The following is a 22,832-nucleotide window of genomic DNA, read 5'->3' as shown; positions in this document are numbered from 1 at the left end:
GTATTTCTGGAGATTAACAAACCATAGTTTTTTCATTGTTTTTTGGAAAGCATAATATGTGATAGGCATATTTAATTCTTTGAGATTTTCTAGGTCATGATCAAAGGTTTATGTTATAAATGCATAGATGTTACAGGATTGATATTCTGAGTATAATCATAGTCCAAAGCTCTTGCCATCTCTTGATTCCGAGGTCGTAGTTTATTCTTATCCATGATGATCATAGTCTAAAGCTCTTGCCATCTCTTCGTTCTGAGGTCGTAGTTTATTCTTGTTCCATGATTCAAAGAAGGGGCTTTGCCCTCATTTAAAAAGGGGTCTCCATCAGATATCGGAGATACATTTGAGTCAAGAGTTTATTGATGAGTTATATTTCTATGAATGAGTAAATGCAAATTTGTTCTAACCTTTTCTTTTCAGATCTCTCTCCTTGCTGTTCCCTACCTAATTCCCTTCCCCCTGACTGGCTTCATCATAACTCTGTGCTGTAATATCTTTCTGAGTTGGTGATGCTGTAAGGTGGACCTTTTGTTCAGCAACGTGCATATCCCGAGGAAAGGACACGGTGACACCCCTCCTCCCCAAGTACACAAACGCAAGCACTCAGACACCCAAGCACAGCAGACTGACACCTCCTACAATCATTCCCTCTTCCTCCACTCTCAGACCTTCTCCCTTTTCCAGCCCCAGTGTCCCTAAGAAGCTTTTCCTCTCCACCGTTGACTTCTTCCCTACCCCTCCTCCCCCCGTCCTTCACATCATGCCAGGGTGGTCAAAACCCAGGCAAGCACCTCAGCCACCCAGTCCACAGGCACAGTAGTGTCCCCAGCAACTCCAGGTGGGAAAGGATCCTGGCCACCAGCCAGGCAGACGGAAAGGATGCCTCCCCCAAGTGCTTCAATGAAGGGCAAGAAGCCAGCCCCAGCTGCAGGAAGGAAGAGCAAGGAGCCAGCTCCAGCTGCTGGAAGGAAGGGCAAGGAGCCAGCTCCAGCTGCAGGAAGGAAGGGCAAGGAGCCACTCCCAGCTGCAGGAAGGAAGGGCAAGGAGCCACCCCCAGCTGCAGCAATGAAGGGCAAGGAGCCAACCCCAGCTGCTGCCAAAAGGAGCAAGGAGCCATCCTCAGCTGCTGGCAGGAAGGTCAAGGGGCCTGCACCAGCAGGCATTAAGGACAAGGAACCTGGTGCTTGGGACTCTGTCGGAGCCCACACCACCAACCATGGTGGTGCAGCCGTCCGAGGCTGCAGGGAATGGGCTGGGGCCTCCCCCCACAACTAGCACCAGCAGCACCAGTGGGCAGCTGTCTGAGGCTGCATGGGATGGGCTGGAGCCTCCCCCCACCACCACCACCTGCTTCGCCAGCAGCACCGCCAGCAGCAGCACCACCAGCAGCAGCAGCACCAGTGGACAGATGTCCGAGACTGCAGGTGATGGGCTGGAGCCTCCCCCCACAACCACCACCAGCAGCAGCAGTACCAGTGGGCAGCCATCCGAGGCTGCAGGGGATGGACTGGAGCCCCCCCCACCACCACCAGCTCCGCCAGCAGCACCTCCACCAGCACCACCACCAGCAGCAGCAGCACAAGTGGGCAACTGTCTGAGGCTGCACGGGATGGGCTGGAGCCTCCCCCCACAACCACCACCAGCAGTAGAAGCACCAGTGGGCAGCTGTCCGAGGCTGCAGGGGATGGGCTGGAGCCTCCCCCCACCATCACTACCAGCTCTGCCAGCAGCACTGCCACCAGCACCACCACCAGCAGCACCAGTGTTCAGCCGTCCGAGGCTGCAGGGGATGGGCTGGAGCCTCCCCCCTACAACCACCAGCAGCAGCAGCACCAGTGGGCAGCCGTCTGAGGCTGCAGGAGATGGGCTGGAGCATCCCCCCACCACTACTAGCAGCAACACTACTGCCACCACTGAACAGCCGTCACCGCCGGCAGACATTCTGTAAACTTGCCTCAAAGGGCTGTTGTGCGGCCTGCCTCTTGCAAATCCTGTGGGTATGACACCCAGCTGAGAGACTGTGACCTTGCACTCCCCAAGATCTGCATCACAGGGCACGATGCCCCCTCCAGAACCAGTGGAGATGCCACCCACTCACCCCATCCTCCCCAGGATGAAGCTCACTGGGCACGATGCCCCCTCCAGAACCATTGGAGATGCCATCCACTCTCCCCAGGATGAAGCTCCCTGGGCACGATGCCCCGTCAAGAACCAGTGGGGAAGCCATCCACTTGAGAGACTGTGGCCCTGCACTCCCCAGGACAAAGCACAGGGCATGTGGCCCCCTCCAGGACAAGTGGCATTGTACCATCTGCTAGCTGAGGTGCCCCCCCGTTCCCCGTCCCCCTGAGGTGCCTGCCTATTTTCCACCTGATGCCCCTGCAGTGTTCTCTCCGTGTTGTTGCAGGAGTGAAGTGGGGCCTTGGACTTTGTAATGTGGCCCATGAACATTGAGGGCTGGGCAGTGTCCCTTCATTTGTAAATATTGATATACTTTATGAATTGGATGCACCTATTGCTACTATTTTATCTTATTGCACTCACTTTTATCTAACACAAGCAGATGCAGTAACATAACATACTTACCCCGTTCCCCTCAGGAACAATGCAAGGATAACCTAGCAGAGAGAACCAAGTTCAAGACAAATGTTTTAAGGAAATCATCAAGAACTACTAATATTATTAGTGTTTCAATAACAACATCAAACACGATTAGGTTAGTGGCCTCTATATACAGGATCACCAGCAGTAATGTAAAAAATTATTTGTAATGTAGAATGCCAATACATAGATAATACATGCCAGCATAACTGCAGTGCCCCTCGCTTGAAGGTAATCTAATTAGTAAGGTCTTCCACCCTGATTTACCACTAAAAAATCACATGTAAATATATTTTGGAAATGCAGCCATTTTTCTCCAAATATCAGCTTATGAGCTCTGAATATACACATTTTCATTTTCATTTTCATCTACGAATACACATTTTTGACATACATTTGTTAGTTCAATCAAGCAAAATGTTCCAGTTTAAAAGACTGGGATGCACACAGGAAAGCTACTGACAGGTAGCTGAAAAGCTACCAGGATGCCATGAGCCACTTGTTGAAGAGTCCTGTTTTAGATATTTAAGTCTAGGTTTACCAAGGATTTGGCTGCCACTTATGTGTCACTGCTCCATTTTGCACTGATGACCTTTCTAATGATACTTAAATCAATGCAATGCTTCCTATCACCACATGAGCAAGTGTGTGCCAATTTAGTAAATAACCCTATAATGTAATACACGCATAGTGCCATCCAGCAGTAGAGAGCTTTGCAAAGACCATTTTTATTATAGCAAGGGCAATTTAAACTTGACACTCTCTACACAGAACACTATATAGTGTGTGGGGTCTAATCAAGATTGGATTACAGAAATCAGAATGTGATAGGAAGTAGGAGTTGGTAGATGCAATTGGACAGCAGACAGTTGTAGAAAAAAGTATTGCTATTTTTTAACAGATTTATATTCCATGTATTCACCATATATTAGACATTCACTTCAATCAATCAATTAATCAGGATTTATAAAGCAAGGCTAATCACCCCATAGGGTATCAAGGCTCTTTCAGGTCCCAGAAGCTTATTCAAACAGCCAGGTCTTGAGGGCCATTTGGAATTCCAGAATTGAGGTGGTGGACCAGTGGTGTGTGGGGAGGCTGTTCCAGGTTTTTCCTGAAGTGTGAAAGAAGGAGTGTCCTACATTTCTGCTTTGGTAGATGCAGGAAGTATGGAAAAGTGAAAGGGAGGCAGAGCATAGCCTTTTTGACGGTTGGTGGAAGTGTATGCGGTGGTTAATGTATGTGGGTCCTTGGTTGTGTAGAGCCTTGTGTGCTTGGGTCAGCAGATTGAATTGGCATCTCTTCTGTACGGGGAGCCAGTGTAGTTGCCTGAGGTGGTGAGTGATGTGGGTTTGTGGGCTGCAGCTTTCTGTATGGTCTGAAGACTCCGTAGGAGGTATGCAGTGATTCCTACATAGAGGACATTGCTATAGTCCAGTCAGCTGAAGATGAAAACCAATGTCATGGTGCATCTCATGTGTAGGGGTAGCCACTTGAATATCTTATGTAGCATGTGCAAAGTGAGGGAGCAGGTGAAGAGAAGGCGTTGATCTGTGATTTCTTGGTGAGCTTTTTGTTAATGATGATTCTAAGGTTTTAGACATGGACGGTGGGAAAGGATGTGGGTCCTAGGTTTGATGGCCACAAGGAGTCATTCCATGGGTTGCTGCTGTTTCTAAAGATCAGTACTTTAATCTTGCCTGTGTTCAGCTGCAGGCAGCTGTTCTTCATCAAGTCAGTGACACTTGTCATGCATCTGTGGAAGCTAGTTTTGGTGGTGGAGGGGTCATCAGTGAGTGAGAGGATGAGTTGGGTGTCATCTGCATAGGAAATTATGTTGAGACCGTGGGATCTGACGATGTTGGCCAGCAGGGTCATATATGCATTGAAGAGTGTTGGGCTGAGAGATGAGCACTGGAGGACACTGCAGGTGATCTCCTTGGGTTCAGAGGTGAAAGGTGGATCCTTTGGGTTCTTCCAGTGAGGAAAGAGGTGATCCATCTCCTTGCATGCCGATGTGGTGGAGTCTTTCCATGTGTTTGGATACGGTGTCGAAGGCTAGAGAGAGGACAAGGAGGATCAAAGCTGATGTTTCTCTTCGGTCAAGGATTCAGATGTTGTCTGTGGCTGCGATCAGGGCAGTTTCATTACTGTAATTGTTGCGGAAGTCGGATTGGGAGGTGTTGAGTAGCTGGTTCTGCTCCAGGTACGCCACGAGATGCTTGTTGGTGATCTTTTCCAGTATCTTCACTGGGAATGGGAGCACAGAGATTGGCCAATAGTTTTTCAGTTTGCTGGGTTCGGCAGAGGGTTTTTTGAGTAGTGGTCTGACTTTGGCGTGTTTCCAGGCATCAGGAAATGTTGCGCTGGGAGAGGTTGAAGGAGGTCTTGAAGGCTGCTCTGTCAGAGGTGTCTTTGCTGGCGTGCCATCTCCTCTCCAGCTGTTTGCTGTCTTGTTTCTCTGTTCTGCCTTCTTGGGTGTACTAGCTGGCCTTTTCGGCGGATTATCTCTTGATGTTGCTCTTGATGGGAATGATGCTGCTGGTGTAGTTGTTGATCATGGTGTTGAAGTTTTTCACTCTCTGTTGAGATTGGTGGCAGTAGCGGGGTAGGAGGTATTGCGGCGTTCACCCAGCTGGTCTCTGAGATTTTGTTCCACCTCTGGTGGGAAGCCCTAGTCATCTTTCGGGTGGCAGTGTGGAGGCTGAAGATGCTGAAGTGGATGATGGAGTGATTGTCCATGTGAATTTTTTGACATGGCTGTATTTGATACAGTTGTTGGAGGTAAAAATGGGGTGCAGCGTGTGTCCACGGTGTATGTAGCGTCATGACAATCTGGGTCAGTTCAAAGCTGCTCATACTGTTGAGGATGTATGCAGTGTTGCTGTCATTGGGGTCGTTGATGTGGAAATGTAGGTCGTAGATGAAGATGTAGTCCTTGGAGTTCAAGACTATGGGTGCAATTAAGTTTGCATTGGTGTTGGAGAAGCTGGTGTGTGGGCCTAGGGGTCGGTATGTGAGGATGCCTCTGATGGTTGTTTTGTCATCTAAGTGGAGCTTACATTTGAGATGTTCCATGGGGGTGGTGGTGTTGTCAGTGGTAGAGGTGCACTGCATGGACTCTTTATCGATGATGGCAGTTCCTCCTTTGGGCTTGTTGTTGCGGTCTTGGTGAGTAATTTATTTATCCGTCGGTGATTGCTGTGGCAATGTCTGGGGTGGATGTGGGTTTGAGTCTGGTCTCGGTGAGGAAGACTGTTTTGAGTGCAACGGTGACAATGAGATCCCATAATTTGGTGGAATGCTTGTATAGTGGAGTGTGTGTAGAGAAGGGTGCACATGAGTTGGTGTTTTTGTTTAGGTGGTGTCTGTGGTGTGTCTGGGGTGGAGCTTGTATGTGGTCTGGTATGTGTCCTGTGGCAGGTGAACTGGAAGTGGGTGTAGGTGAAAGGTCCTAACATGGACTGTGGGTCAGTGCAGTGGCAGTGTTGGTTGTGGCATCCGGGGTCAAGGGTGTAGAGCTCAGTGATGGTGTACATTCAGGTGGATGGAGGGTCAGGGGTCATGACACTGGGTGTGGTCCAGGCACGGACGGGAGTGGACGGGCTTGCCTTTAGAGTGCCTTTGGTGCGCCAACTTGGCACCCACTGTGCGTGACTGCTGTGCGGTCACATTGCTGCCTGCATTAAGTAGGTCCTGGGGTGGACAGGACTTCTGTTGGCTGGAAGGACATGAGTGGGAAATCTTGGTTGGGAAAACCCCGATGAGAAAACACAGGCAACTGTGGTGTCACTGGATCAGTCTTGAACAAGCAGGAACTGGAAGCCACAGGAAAGTGGCAGACTAGGTGTCCAAGTGCCTTCTGAATTATATGATAGCTTGTAACATGCATAACCAGGTAACCTGCTTAGCCAGGTACCTACTTAATTATGTGACAGCTTGTAACATGAATAACCATCACTTATATGTGTGCACACGTTCCTTTACATTAAAGTTTAGTCAAATGAGTTGGTCATATGTTTTTGATTAATCATAGTTAGGATATGTGCGTCCTAAAATTTACATGAGTCGGCATGTGCCTTAAACGTCAGAATCCATTTGTATTTTTTTTGCTTGCTATGCATAATCTTTTTTCCTTTCAGGCACCCAGAGATATTGTGATTTTGTTAGTCTGAAATGTTATTAAACTTTGGGTGAAGGTCTTTGGGTGCAATTAAATGGGTTGAACTTTGGCTTTCTGCACCGAGAAAGAGAAAGAGGCAGAAGACATGAAGTCCTCCCTTTATTTGGTATCTCTGAAAGTGGTTGGATTGGAAAGGATTGTTGCCTTAGACATGAGGCAGAGGCCAACACTGAGATCACCAAGAATGTTCAGATTTGATTAGTTATTTCTCTATGAGAACACTTAAATGTACCCCTTTGATGTAATTTCATGTTTTAAATGTGTGAATCTGTCTTCAGTTAGACAAACTTGCCCCCGTTTACCTTTGTAGGTGGAAGTCCCTCTTTCTGTCTTTGAGAGCCAATGCTCCTTATGTTTCTGCTCACAGATTTGCTTTCTAGAGCAAGTACATTTCTTTGTGTTATAATCAAAATCTTTATTTGGTTATAGTTGGGATTTGTTGTCACCTTCTGCTCATTGCTAGAAATTGGGTTTTTGGTTGGTTAGAATATGTACCTAAGCCAGGCAGAACCCACCACTCTAGTCACGGCAAGTAAGTTATACACCAAAGTTAACCTGTGCTCACCCCCTGGTAATGTGGCTCAGAGCAGTTAGACTTATCCTCAGAGGCAATGTGTAAAGCGTTTGTGCAACACAATCACACCAGAAACACAATAAAGACCCCACAAAAGAGACTCCACACAGGGATATATATATCTTTAGAACCAAAACAACATAAATCCTAGGTATTATGCATGTGAGACAATTTCTGTAATGGAACTCAGTATCCTGATAATGCAGGTGGGCAAATAGTATACAAGATCTCACCAGGGCATGAAATGCAACAGTTGTGTTAGGGTCACCATAATAAGTAGATCACCACATGTTATCACAGTTACTGGATATATGATGCAATATGGTTTAGAATGGACTTGCAAATCTCCATATACAATTGAGGGGCGCTGGGACACCTGCTGTCCAATTAGATGTAATACAACAGATTTCCAGTACTCTACTGTAAGGGTTGTGTTCAGGCCTTGTACATAGGGCGCAAGCGCCCTGTGCTCCTTTTAGGCTGAATGTATTAGTATCCCTGGGTGAGGGGCTCCTACACCTGCAAGTCTTTTTGATGGAGGTGCCTCTATTGAGAACTTACCCCACATGGTAATGAATAATAGGGAGCAAATACCCCAAGGTGTGTTTTACTGGGGAAGATGAGTGAATCCACAGTGAGTATGCAGTGCAGTTACTAACCCAAATGCAACCTCCCTCAGCTCGAACACCTCCAAGGCCGCTCCTGGCCTTGGCGTCGACCTTGGAAGGGAGCTCCTCAGTGATGACCCGGTCAGGGATGTTGCAACCCCAGAAGATGTCAGTGGGCTCCCGGGGCCTGGTTCTACATGTTGAGGCTCTGGAGACTCCGTGGTGGCAGAATCAGGCAACGTTGATGTTGGAGACATCCTCTTGTTGCCTTGGTGACCGGCCTTCCATAGAGTGCAGTTCGGCTTACACAACAGCGCACACAGTGAAGGTGAGACCGTTGTGTTCTCGGCTGAGACACTTGCCCAGTCATGGGAGAAAGACTCCCTCCTGCTTTCAGTCGGGAAATGTTGGCTCATCCAAGCACTGATCGGATACTCCAGAATCAAGAGCAACACTCAACATCAGTGCTTGGGTGAGAACCAAGGCGCACTCCAACACATGCCACCTCTTCCGCTTCCAGAGCTCATTACGCACTGCTCCCAAGACCAGTATTATTAACCTCAAACTCCACTGTAATCACACTGGCCCAGAGTTTCTTAGGGAGCAGAGGACCAGCCAAAAATCCCCTGGAGAACACTAGGTGTGGAACACAAAGCAAGCCGCCAGGCAGTCCAGCACATAAAAACCAGTGATTCAAATGGCGGTTCCTCCTGGCAGTCCCACAGTCAGGGATCAGCTGGCAGAAGGGCGAAAAACAATCCAGTGAGACCTTTAAGCCACCCAACAATTAGCAGGCAGCAGGGCTACAACAGAACAGCAGTCCAGATGAGCCCTTTGTGCAGTGCATTAGTCCTTCAGACAGAGGTTCAGTGCCAGTTCCAAAGTTCTCTGAAAACATGGGGTTCGAGCCCCTGTACTTATACTCAAAAATGTATTTGTTCAAGGAATGACTTCAAAGGAACCCTTTCAAGTGTAACACAACCCCTCTCAACCCAGCCCTGCCTCCAGGCATTAGTAGGGGGTAAATCAGCACATTGTGTGAAGCAGGGACACAACCTGTTGGAATGTAAGTGTGTCCCACCTCCCTCTCTCCGAGCCCAGGAAGACGCAGATGTACCCAGCTTCTCCTGTGGGATGGCTGTCTGGAAAGTATGTACAAAGTGTAGCTGCCACTCTGGCCTAGATATGGATTGTAGTTAGGCTGCAAAACACTAGAGTCATAAGCACAGAGCAATGGCCACTTTCTAAACATGGCATTTCTAAAACAGTAATGTAAAATCCAACTACACTTGTAAACAGTATTTCTTACTACCATTCCAAACATACCAAACAGGCCCAGGCTACTCCTTCCAGATTTGAAATTACCACCTAGAACTATATAAAGGAATTCCCAATGCTAACCTATGAAAGGAGAAGCCTCACAGTAGTGAAAACAAAATAGGCTGTTTGTCACTACTTGCACATGCAAAATATAAAGGTACCTGTCCTAACTTTTACATACACTGTACCCAGCTGATAGGGCTACCTAGGGCCTACGTTAGGACTGACTTAGGTGTAGTAAAAGGAGAGTGTAGGCTTTGGCAAGTGGTTTGAAATGCCAAGTCAATGTGGTTGTGAAAGACGCACACAGTCACTGTAGTGGCAGGATTGAGACAGGTTTGAAAGGCTACGTCTGTGGGTGGCACAATTAGCGCAGCAGACCCATTAGTAGTACTAAATTTACAGGCCCTAGGTATACGGTGTACCACGACACAAGGAACTTAACATGTAAATTAAATATGCCAGACAGGTGTAAACCAATCATACCACGTTTTAGCAGTGATTAGCAGTGGAAAAGTGCCCAGAGTCCTAAAGCCAACAAAAGAGGGTCAGAAAAATTGGAGGAGAAAGGCAAAATGTTTGGGGATAACCTTGCAGAAAAGGCAGCTTCCAACACTCGTAAAACCCTCAACTACCCACAATCTTAGCTTAGTATTAGGGAGTTTCCCTTCATGGGAATGGAACTTATCTGACTTTGCATATGCTGCCTTTTAATAGCTTGTTCTTACATTTGCTACTTACCTCATCTGGATTATGATCACATATGATGTATTTAAGTGATTGTTGATTTACGATTAAATTTATTTGATTTAAGATTGTGACTTTACTAATTTATTATTAATATTTTCTGGTTTGCAAATCTACCCTTTTCTGTTGTTAATGTGGGGCAGTAAAATCTGCTTCACTGTCATTGAAATGTTGCTAATTTATGTTTTTAGCCTCAATTCGAGACAAAGGGCCATTCTAGTGGATACAGCAAAGTTTCAAGTTCATACCAATTGTGCACGGTGCAAACATCATCCTTATCTCTCATGCTAACACATTGCATATAATTACATTTTGAGACACGATTTGAGAAAATTAGTTGCCCAGAAAATAAAAATTTTGCTGCTCAGTTGTCCAAGGTGACCAATCAGACTTGGGTTCAACAACGCCATGATCATTTCACTTCCTCATCATGTTCTGTTACATCCCTCCAGGTTCCACAAGGGAACTGCTTCATTCAGCAGCATCCAAGGATGCTGGTTTACCAAAATGCCAGTGATAGTTCAAATGGTTCACAACATCCTTTGACTGTCAATGGGACCTCAAGATTAACTCTTGGTCCCACAAATCACCTTTTGCTTTTTCAGCCCCCTATCTGCAGCGGAGAGGAAAAAGACCAAAAGTGTTATTTCAGGATGTAAACAAGGATTCTAGAAAACAAAAGTGTTTCCTTCTTGAGCTCTATTTTGGATATTAAAATGTTCCCCTATTTAACCAACACTCTTTCATAAATGCAGGTCTCACCCTAGAACTAATGTCATTCTCATTCTCACAGTAATAAAAAACATTACATTTTTTAATAAAAGATCCTGAAGCATATTAGAAATCTATTGCACATTCATAAAAAAGATTTCACATAAAACAATTCTTTGAATAAACAATTCATTATATATTAATATTACACAAAATGTTTCCAAATAAATTCCTGTCAACACGACATTTCGGTGGGTTTAGATATGGTTCAGACCACCTTCGTTAGGACATATCAATTAAAAACATCTGCTAGACTCAGAACCATAATTTCTTTACCTGTTCTTAATGCTTTCTTCATTTGCAATATATTGGCTAGTCTAGCGTACTGAATCTCCATACCGGTGTAAATACCCACATTCCACTGATGATTTAGTTCATTGTGCCTCTCATTTTAATTCACATACACTACACACAGTGTCATTGCCTGTCCACCCTGTTATAATGCATCAGGAAAATCCATGTAAACAGTTTTGCACTTAACTTCAAGTTCTCATCAATCACCATATCACACCTTGTTGGGAATTGGGCTATTAGTTGTGTAGCCTGCACAAGTAATAGATCTACAATTGTCCTTACTGGAAACCAAACACCCTATTGTAGTACCTGACTCTCACTGGGTAGTGGAGTGGAGCAGTCCAAGGCCTACTCAAGGGAAGTGGCATGGGTTAGTAATCACCAATCACTGGCACACAACAATTACAATAAATGATTGTCCAGTCAATATTTCTTCAATAATGTAAATATATGCACATTGGCAGATGGCACATACCATAGATAACATTGTGTAACCACTGGTGATCCCCTAGAGGGGTTACTCAAACATATCAAATGAGTTAAAACATTTTGGGGGTCATTCTGACTCCCGCAGGCCGCGGTAACCGCGGTGCCGGCGGGAGCCACCAGAATACCGCTGCGCGATCAGAAGACCGCCGCGGTTATTCTGTGTTTCCCGCTGGGCGGGCGGGTGACCGCCAGAAGGCCGCCCGCCCGCCCAGCTGGAAACCCCTTTCCACAAGGATGCCGGCTCCGAATGGAGCCGGCGGAGTGGAAAGGGTGCGACGGGTGCAGGTGCACCCGTCGCGAATTTCAGTGTCTGCTATGCAGACACTGAAATTCTCAGTGGGGCCCTGTTACGGGGGCCCCTGCAGTGCCCATGCCATTGGCATGGGCACTGCAGGGGCCCCCAGGGGCCCCACGACACCCCATACCGCCATCCTGTTCCTGGCGGCCAAAACCGCCAGGAACAGGATGGCGGTATGGGGGTCGGAATCCCCATGGCATGGAGGATTCCCATGGGCAGCGGAAAACCGGCGGTACACCGCCGGTTTTCCGTTTCTGACCGCGGCTGTACCGCCGCGGTCAGAATGCCCAAGGGAGCACCGCCAGCCTGTTGGCGGTGCTCCCGCGGTCCCCGGCCCTGGCGGTCAAGGACCGCCAGGGTCGGAATGACCCCCTTTGTTTTGTAAAAAACACTTAACTTTTGTAGATGTCATTGGCAATATTGAAATATTCAATCAAAAATTGTAAATCATTATAGTGAACCAATGAAGCATTCACAATCATTATGGCATGCCAATAAGGTATTTGTCATTAACATACTCTGTGTTTGTGAATTTCGTGTACTTTTTGTACCGAATTACAATTGAAAATCATCTCCTAGAGGGCATCATATTGAAATATCATTTCTTTGCAACCATACAGTCGGCCCCTAGAGGGTGTGACAATATCAGCATTACTTTCATGCATTTTCAGGCCTTCTAGCCCCTCCTGAATGTCACCATACACAGAGCCCCTGGAGAATATAACACTCCCAGCTGTAGAGTGAAAGCTCCATCTATAGGAGTGTTTGAAAACATGAGGGAAATAATGCAGGGGAGGTGATAATTTTGGAGTCCCCTCAAACTTAGGGTGAGGACTCAGGAGGTATATGGAAAAGAAAGGCAGGATCCAGCCGAATTGATTGATGGTAGGCCTGTCACCTTGAGGCTATCACAAACAGAGTCATGGGCAAACTTGTCTTCTAAACAAGGCCCCGCAAGGCATTATGAGTTTCTTAGCTGCCTCTCTACTGCTGCGCTGGGGACCACCACTTAAGGTTTTTCCATGTTTGTCCCTTTATAATTTTAGTGGCCTTGAACTGCTTTCTTTGTTGTGGGGTGAATGGTCCCACTCAGGCACCCCATGCCTTCATCCTCTTTGGAAGGCAGCTCATGGAGTGTACCCCTGGCTGCCCTCACCGGCTCTCAGGGCTGGCAGCACTCATGTGTGCTGCCGCAGGAGCTGACGGCTTCAGTCTTGTCTGCCTGCTCGGCAGATGTGCATTGTGTAGCTGGCCTTTCACTCGCACAAATCACGGGCACGGGTTAGCAGAGTGGGGTAGCCACATGTGGTTAGCGTGGCGGCACCCCCCTCCTCTTCCTTCTCGATGGGCACAGGAATGAAGTCCTGAGCCCCTCCTGTCTTCTTATGGTGAGCTCAATTGTGCTTTCTGCAATCCTGGAGCTTCGGGGAAGCGCAACAGCGCTTCCCCCATCACTGGCAGTTTGGGGTCCAGGTGTGAGGTCCCAGCCCCCAGAATGAGAATCCACCTGGTGGATGGCATTCCTGGGCGAAATGAAGTAACAGGGAGAGGGCCCATGCACAACCTCTCCCCTAACTAAAAGCAAGTAACTTATTTATGCCATCCCCCATGGTCTGGCACACCCAAGGGGAATTTCACCAGCTGGGCAGCGAAGCTTTATGCACTCCAAGGAGAAGAAAATGGTCAAAGGTCACCGAACTTCCAGATGCAATATCCCTGGCCTACCCCAGGGGTAAAGTAGGAAACAGCAGCGGAACCCCACGCACTTTCATTGATACAAGTTCAAACTTTAAAATGCAATAACCTGGGCCCCATTGGGCCGATTTGAATGATCCTGGGCTCATTTACTCTTGATGGTGAGCCCTATACATCAGTGGCAGTTGCAGCAACCCATTTCACCTCCAAAGTGGTGCAATCCTCAAAGAGCTGGTATTCCCTGTTCCCTGTGCCAGCTCTCCTTTTGATCTTTACTTCTAGGCACGGAAAAGTCCAGGGCTTTCCCACAAATGGTCCTCAGGGGGTGTAGGGTGGCCAGCCTCACTGGCCCTTGGGAGAACCACTGGTCCTGGGGTCAACTGGGCAGAGTCCTTGGTCCTGAGTGGGGTCAAGGGTTTCTCCATAGTAGTCTCAGGATCCAGCAGTGAAGTGTGCAGAAATCTGCACGCAAGACAGTCTCCCCCTTGTGTAAGAGATTTTTAATGGGGAGAGGAAGGTTCCAGAAGTCAGGAAGCCTTTGCCAATCCTAGGGTGCCATGTCCCCTCTACACTCCTGTCTCAACCCTGCTGCATAGAATGCTGGGACAGTTCAAAATGGTGCCATCCAGGAGCCACTGGTCACATCAGCTCCTGGGGTCCCAGCTTGGCCCCTCACTGACTTCACTGCCAGGGACTTGCACACTAGACGCCCCTAGTGGATTGGCTCCCATTGTCTGGGCACTCTCTTTTGTTCAGTGGGCTTGGACAGGCCCATCCCCTGTACAGTGTGAGAGCTGGGTGATTCATGCACATCATTCTGCCACTTTCCACTTCAGGAGCTGGGAGAAGTACTACTAATTGGGCTTTTAATTATGTGGCCTTTGTTCCTGCTGCTGGAGAAAATTTAGTTTACTGGGCACAGTGGACACAGCAGGGTGACACAAGGTTTCGGCTCTGATCCTGAGATGAGGCAGGGAAATACGGAAACTATGGATGACCTGGATGTTACACATTTGGCTTTCTTGCAGAGATTACACTCTAATTCAAGATGTTAGTGGTCTCTGTAGCTCAAGAAGGGGGAGTGAAACTACACTCTAAGGCAGTTCTCTCCCTATGTATGCCTCAGTAGTACAGCAAAACAGGAATAATTTCTCAAGATGGGGTATAGAACTATCAAGGCCAGCAGCCGAGCTCTATCCCAGCCCTCTTCATCCAAAACTGAACCAATTATCAGGGTGGAATTCCCAGAGCACTGGGATGCTAAGGGGAGCAATCGGCCCTTAAGAACCACCACCTCAAACTTTTCCAAATTTCATGATCCAACCTACTGCAGCCCCAGGTGCACCCAGTTACATGAGACAAGCATCTTTAGCCATCCAACCACATGCCTTGTGAGGGGATGAGACGGAAGCATGAACCCCAAGCAGACACAGCCCAAGCATATTATCCCTGTATTCTTGAAATGTAAATGGCCTCAGCAGTAAGTTGGGAGAAAAAGATTTAATGAACCACCTGTCAAAGTATGATATTGTGTTGCTGCAGGAAACATGGGCGGGGAAGCCGATTCCAAACACAGGTTTTAAGGAATTCCATCTAGCAGCTACAAAAATAATAAGGGCAGGCAGAGCGGCTGGTGCAAAGTCTATATATCTGGGTCATATCTGCTTTGGCAACAAGGTTCGATTGACCTGGGCCTTTCATGGGACATGCATTAAATTCTCAGCTCCAACAACCTTATATCTAGTACTTGAGCCTTGCTTTTTAGTGTGCAAAGTTTACATTCATAAAAAAGGCAAAGCAGGGAAGCTTGAAGTTCTATACATGTTAATCAAAGTCCTACAAAAACATCTTACTCCAAGAATTACCAGCTTGGGAAGGAATGTGTTATGGCCTTGGAATGCCGGGGTCTCTATTAATTAAATGGCCATTTACCTCTAGACCAACCCAGAGCCTTTACCAGGGTCACGAATAAGACCTCTTCCATTTTGGACTACACATTTGTTGACTTGTAGCTACTTTCAATAGCTACGCACTACAGCATTTCCAAAAGAGTGGAGAGCGAAAACTTTTCCCAGCATGTTGAGCTACTGTTGAACTCCCCTCTAGAGAACCTCATGCAAAAGATCTGTTGATAACATCAAGCTCTTATAATCTCAGGTGCCTAACATAGAAGGGGGGCAGAAATTAAGCCTATATTCCTCTTTATATCTAACTTTATATGTCAGCACAACCATTTAAAAGATACAGATCTGATGCACTTCTGGGAGTCCCTGACTATGACCCTCCTGGGTCATTTTCAGTAATCTGCCCTAAAAATCGTAAAACCATCAAGTAAGGGGCTGCTTGGTACTCCAACTCACTCTGACTGAACAAAAGAAAACTAAATAGGGCTGCTAGAAAGCTTCTGCCATAGGACCCACTGGCTGGTCATGACTCTAGGCAACAAATAGTAGCTTTAAGGCAACAATATAAGAACAACATCTGGTCTGCTAAGCGGTCATACCAGACCCAAGTATGGTTAAAGCTCTTACATGCAAGTAAAACGAAAAACAGTCATCTTTCCGGGGCTGAAATCAACTCCCTTGTAAACTGGAGAACTAGTCACTACAACACAGTTATTTTGGAAGCAGAATGGTCAGCCTTTATTATGGCGGCGTTTTCAGGGAATCATAAAGCAAGGAAAATGCCTCTGCTCTGCCTAACATGGAATGCACTCCTTCAAGTTTCCGATTGCAACCTACTGTGGAAACCCAGTGGTTGTCCGTTACACAACTGCGGTTAACCCTCAAGCAACTGAGGTTATATGGGGCTCCTGGCCCGAACTGTCTCCCTAACCGTTTATTTAAACAAGACCAACCTCTCTGGGCTTCGATCCTTACTTTGCGGCCTTTTCCACCAACCTTATACTGCCATCAGGGAGCGGCAGCATTATGCATCCCATTTACAAAGCTGGTTCAAGAACAGATTCAATGTTTAATACTGTTTAATTGCTTTGATAGATGGGGAAGATCGTTGCCTCCAATTTATTGTTGGACCTGGGAGCGTGGATTTCTGCAACCAACATAATTCCAAAAACAGTGACGGGTTTTAGGACTGGAAGGAACACTACAATCAATCTTCTTGCGGTCTCTCTTCTTGCTGAAAAAGCTAAAAGTAAACATATGACACTCTATGCCTGTTTGGTCGATTTAAAAGCTGCCTTCGACAAGATGCACATCAGAAATTATGGGCAAAAATGGCTAGTTGAGGAGTGGCCCCAAAATTGTTAGATGTGGTGATTAACTTACATACAGACTCTTCGGTCCAAGAGCACACATGTTCACTTGTAACCAGCCAAGTTCCCCTTACCCTTTCTGCGTGGCAGCAGCATTATTTTAAAAGAGGGAGACTGGCATTAAACATGCACAGTCCAATTACCATGTAGTTACCATGTGTGAGACACCAGTAGCAAGTATCACGCACAGTAAAATGTCCAAAAACCAGGTGATCAGAAAAGCTAAAAATCCAGGCATACTGAAGGGACAGAACCCAATTGCAACACAACTATAGTCACATTAGTTGCTCGATTCTACAATGTGCACTTAAATTTATTGCAAATAACATATACAATGTAGTCTATTCCTTCTTTTTAACAAAAATATTTAACAAATAAAGTGGAGAAAAAGGAACAATAGTTTTGGTAATAATAGCAAAGGATAGTTTTCATAGAGGATAGTTGTTATACACTCTGTGCTCAATACATGTTTGTTACATACATATTTATTCCTCACCTTCGTACTTCAATCAAAATTCAGTTTAATACCCGTTCCTCATCTCAAAGCGTTCCTTCATTACTCCACTGTTCCCCTGTGTTGATCTGGACTCCCCCCCCCCCCAAATGATCATCCTATTATAAACCTGGACAGGACCAATTGATTCCTTATGTCTTTACTATGTTTAAACTCTTGCCTTCTAATCAATCACAGGTGATTACGTTAAGGGCTTGTAGGAAAGTACCATCTTGCCTGGCATGTTACCCAAATAATTCACTGTATATATGTTGTTTTAGTTGTATGTATCACTGGGACCCTGCCAGCCAGGGCCCCAGTGCTCATAAGTGTGCCCTGTATGTGTTACCTGTGTTATGACTAACTGTCTCACTGAGGCTCTGCTAACCAGAACCTCAGTGGTTATGCTCTCTCATTTCTTTCCAAATATTCACTAACAGGCTAGTGACCAATTTCACCAATTCACATTGGCATACTGGAACACCCTTATAATTCCCTAGTATATGGTACTGAGGTACCCAGGGTATTGGGGTTCCAGGAGATCCCTATGGGCTGCAGCATTTCTTTTGCCACCCATAGGGAGCTCTGACAATTCTTGCCATTGCAGCCTGAGTGAAATAACGTCCACGTTATTTCACAGCCATTTACCACTGCACTTACGTAACTTATAAGTCACCTATATGTCTAACCTTTACCTGGTAAAGGTTGGGTGCTAAGTTACTTATTTTGTGGGCACCCTGGCACTAGCCAAGGTGCCCCCACATTGTTCAGGGCAAATTTCCCGGACTTTGTGAGTGCGGGGACACCATTACACGCGTGCACTATACATATGTCACGACATATGTATAGCGTCACAATGGTAACTCCGAACATGGCCATGTAACATGTCTAAGATCATGGAATTGTCACCCCAATGCCATTCTGGCATTGGGGAGACAATTCCATGATCCCCCGAGTCTCCAGCACAGACCCGGGTACTGCCAAACTACCTTTCCTGGGGTTTCACTGCAGCTGCTGCTGCTGCCAACCCCTCAGACAGGTTTCTGCCCTCCTGGGGTCCAGCCAGGCTTGGCCCAGGAAGGCAGAACAAAGGACTTCCTCAGAGAGAGGGGGTTACACCCTCTCCCTTTGGAAAAAGGTGTCAGGGCTGGGGAGGAGTAGCCTCCCCCAGCCTCTGGAAATGCTTTGATGGGCACAGATGGTGCCCATCTCTGCATAAGCCAGTCTATACCGGTTCAGGGATCCCCCAGCCCTGCTCTGGCGCGAAACTGGACAAAGGAAATGGGAGTGACCACTCCCCTGACCTGCACCTCCCCTGGGAGGTGCCCAGAGCTCCTCCAGTGTGCTCCAGACCTCTGCCATCTTGGAAACAGAGGTGCTGCTGGCACACTGGACTGCTCTAAGTTGCCAGGGCCAGCAGGTGATGTCAGAGACTCCTTCTGATAGGCTCTTACCTGTGTTGCTAGCCTATCCTCCTTCCTAAGTAGCCCAACCTCCTTTTCTGGCTATTTAGGGTCTCTGCTTTGGGGAATTCTTTAGATAATGAATGCAAGAGCTCATCAGAGTTCCTCTGCATCTCTTTCTTCACCTTCTGCCAAGGAATCGACTGCTGACTGCTCTGGACGCCTGCAAAAATGCAACAAAGTAGCAAAGACGACTACTGCGACCTTGTAACGCTGATCCGGCCGCCTTCTCGACTGTTTTCCTGGTGGTGCATGCTGTGGGGGTAGCCTGCCTCCTCTCTGCACTAGAAGCTCCGAAGAAATCTCCCGTGGGTCGACGGAATCTTCCCACTGCAACCGTAGGCACCAAAAGACTGCATCACCGGTCCTCTGGGTCCCCTCTCAGCACAACGAGCGTGGTCCCTGGAACTCAGCAACCCTGTCCAAGTGACTCCCACAGTCCAGTGACTCTTCAGTCCATGTTTGGTGGAGGTAAGTCCTTGCCTCCCCACGCTAGACTGCATTGCTGGGTACCGCGTGATTTGCAGCTGCTCTGGCTCCTGTGCACTCTTCCAGGATTTCCTTTGTGCACAGCCAAGCCGGGGTCCCCGAATCTCTAACCTGCAGTGCACGACCTCCTGAGTTGTCCTCCGGCGTCGTGGGACCTTCTTTTGTGACTTTGGGTGAGCTCCGGTTCACTCCTCTTCGTAGTGCCTGTTCTGGCACTTCTGCGGGTGCTGCTTGCTTCTGAGTGGGCTCTTTGTCTTGCTGGACGCCCCCTCTGTATCCTCACACAATTGGCGATATCCTGATCCCTCCTGGGCCACAGCAGCATCCAAAAACCCTAACCGTGACCCTTGCAGCTAGCAAGGCTTGTTTGCGGTCTTTCTGCAAGCTTCTTCACGACGTGGGACATCCATCCTCCAAAGGGGAAGTTCCTAGTCTGCTTCATTCTTGCAGAATCCACAGCTTCTACCCTCCGGTGGCAGTTTCTTTGCACCCACAGCTGGCATTTCCTGGGCATCTGCCCACTCCCGACTTGATCGTGACTTTTGGACTTGGTCCCCTTGTTCCACAGGTACTCTCGTCCGGAAATCCATTGTTGTTGCATTGCTGGTGTTGGTCTTCCTTGCAGAATTCCCCTATCACGACTTCTGTGCTCTCTGGGGAACTTAGGTGCACTTTGCACCCACTTTTCAGGGTCTTGGGGTGGGCTATTTTTCTAACCCTCACTGTTTTCCTACAGTCCCAGCGACCCTCTACAAGCTCACATAGGTTTGGGGTCCATTCGTGGTTCGCATTCCACTTCTAGAGTATATGGTTTGTGTTGACCCTATACCCATGTGCTCTCATTGCAATCTATTGTGACTATACATTGCTTGCATTGCTTTCTATTGCTATTACTGCATATTTTTTTGGTATTGTGTACATATATCTTGTGTATATTTGCTATCCTCATACTGAGGGTACTCACTGAGATACTTTTGGCATATTGTCATAAAAATAAAGTACCTTTATTTTTAGTATATCTGTGTATTGTGTTTTGTTATGATATTGTGCATATGACACCAGTGGTATAGTAGGAGCTTTACACGTCTCCTAGTTCAGCCTAAGCTGCTCTGCTAAGCTACCCTTTTCTATCAGCCTAAGCTGCGAGACACCTCTTCTACACTAATAAGGGATAACTGGACCTGGTGCAGAGTGTAAGTACCCCTTGGTACCACTACAAACCAGGCCAGCCTCCTACAGGGCTGCCATCTCACTTTCCTCCTAATGGTGGCATCATGGATAACATTGATTAGAGGTACAGCTCACTTTTTGTTTCAGGCTATGGCTGACCACTCTTGCCAGTATATTTTTTCTTCATGTTTCTCATGTAGTGCCAGGTTCTCTATCCCTCATTGCAAATATGCAGGAGAATCCCTAAAGTATATAAGCATATACCCTACTCAATTAGGGTGTCAGAGCCATAAAAGCGTGCAGGTGTAGCCAAACATATCCTTAATATTCTCTGCTTCCACACAGGGTTTAAACTAACTTATTTGCTCCTGCTGGTACATTACTCTTGCCACTAATATTATTTTTATTTTGTTCTCCTCTGGGGCAGGTCCTTTATCGCCCTCTCTTGGTGATGCAGAACAATCCCTATGGTGCATAAAAACATAACAAAATATATCCCCTGTCCTGGCCAAAAGAGTGTTTTAGCTGTCTCACCAGCCTCATATTTTCACAAACATAATACATAATCTTGCTTAGAGAAATGGTCTTTGGTAAGTCCACTTCAGTTACTCATCACCATTCTCCGGAGATAAGTTCATCCTCCAGCAGCTCATGCAAATACAGAACAGTGTTCATTGAATAGTGAGAGTACCAGCAGTTGCACTGCCATTGCCTCTGGACCACAACGTTCTTATGCAGAGCACCCGGCATCACTGCTGCAAGCTCCAAAACCATGGCACTATCTAAAAACTTTATTCTGCATACTCTGCATAAATATTTTACTGTGTCAAGATGGCAGACCAGGGTGAAGCTGTGCCTTTTATGTTTTTTATTGAACCACATGTCCGCCATATTTAGTTGGCATTTTTTTGTTTTTGTTTTTTCTTTTAGCATTTGCTTGTCCTACAAAGAAAACAACTTTGGTTTTTAGAAGGCAAGTGGTACTCTTTTATGCCAAGACTCTCCCTCACAAAACTCCACAAGGATCAGACTTACACAGTCTGCAGTGCTTGTCCACATGGCTAATATGAGATTAGATAACCTCAATGGTCATTCAGGCTTTGGTGCAGTTTATCTCAGCAGCTTTGAACTGTACTAGTGGCCAGATGTACCAGATACTCAACCTGTGCTTCTCATGCCACCATCTATCCAAACCCTGTTTCTTCCTAGTGATTTGTGTACTCGTGTGTGAGCAGTGTAGTTGGGTGAGTGCAGGATATCTACTATGAGTAGAGAGTGCATTGTGAGGGATGTGTTTGTGAGAATGCAGGATTAACATTGTCATTTGTGAGTACAGGATAAGTGGTCTACATGTTGATATGCCTGCATGAGAGTAGCAGTGTGAATGTGGGGTCCCTGCGTGTTGTGTATTTGGGTGAATGCAATTTACAAGTGGCAAACCAATTGGCTATGTTAGCACCATTTAGGGATATGGCTTTGACTTTCAGAAGTATAGTGCAGAGAGTGCAAATACAATAGTGTGTGTGTATAAGAATGATGGTGGGTTTTGATATGGCAGATGAGGAGTCTGTTGAAGGAGGTTGAGATGTGTTGGTGGCAGCTGACAGCCTGAGATGTTACCCTAGTGAATGTGTCCAGTTACTTTTCTTTCACCAAGGCCTGGGGCAACCTAGCTACACCACTGCTAGAACATGCTACTTGCTTCCTACATAATATAATTTTCTTTAAGGCATACCTCGATAAATACTAGAGACAGTTTGCTATCCCATTTGTCAATTGCCATTACACTAGCAACGCCTCCTGCATTGTGAAATATAGCACATTCAAGCGAACTGTCTGCTAGACCTGCCCTGTAAAGGGCAAAGTGAGGCTTCATTTTCAAACTGATTCAGATTCCTTAAAAGCAGTATGTTAGTGAACCATCTCTAATTGTCTGGCTCATATAGACAACCAGCTGAAATGTAAAAGCAGCTCAGTTTCTGCTTTGCACCGACTTCCCAGGTGAAGAGCGGGTCTCAAAATGTTCTGCAGTGGGTTGTACACGTATCTCTTTGTGGAACAGGACTTGTATGAGACAGATGAGATTCTCATTGAAGAATAAGAGGTACGTATTGGGGCCTTTGCTACCCTGTCTCCAGTGCTTAATTTGTAAATGAAAACGTACCGGTACCCAAAGCCCTCCTCTTATACACGCGGCTGCTGCAATTAAATTTGGGAACACGGACTACTGAGGCAGCGAATCCTGAAGCCATCTCGGGCCTCTTCATTCCAAATAAAGCCACTCCCTGCCCCTTCAGCTCACTCTTGCAGCTTTCTACTTTCCCCCTTTGTGACGCGTTTTCGTTTTTTCCTACTTCCGTCTT

This window comes from Pleurodeles waltl, chromosome 8 (assembly GCF_031143425.1).
Source record: "Pleurodeles waltl isolate 20211129_DDA chromosome 8, aPleWal1.hap1.20221129, whole genome shotgun sequence".
Taxonomy (NCBI): domain Eukaryota; kingdom Metazoa; phylum Chordata; class Amphibia; order Caudata; family Salamandridae; genus Pleurodeles; species Pleurodeles waltl.
Note: the sequence above shows the minus strand (reverse complement) of the source record.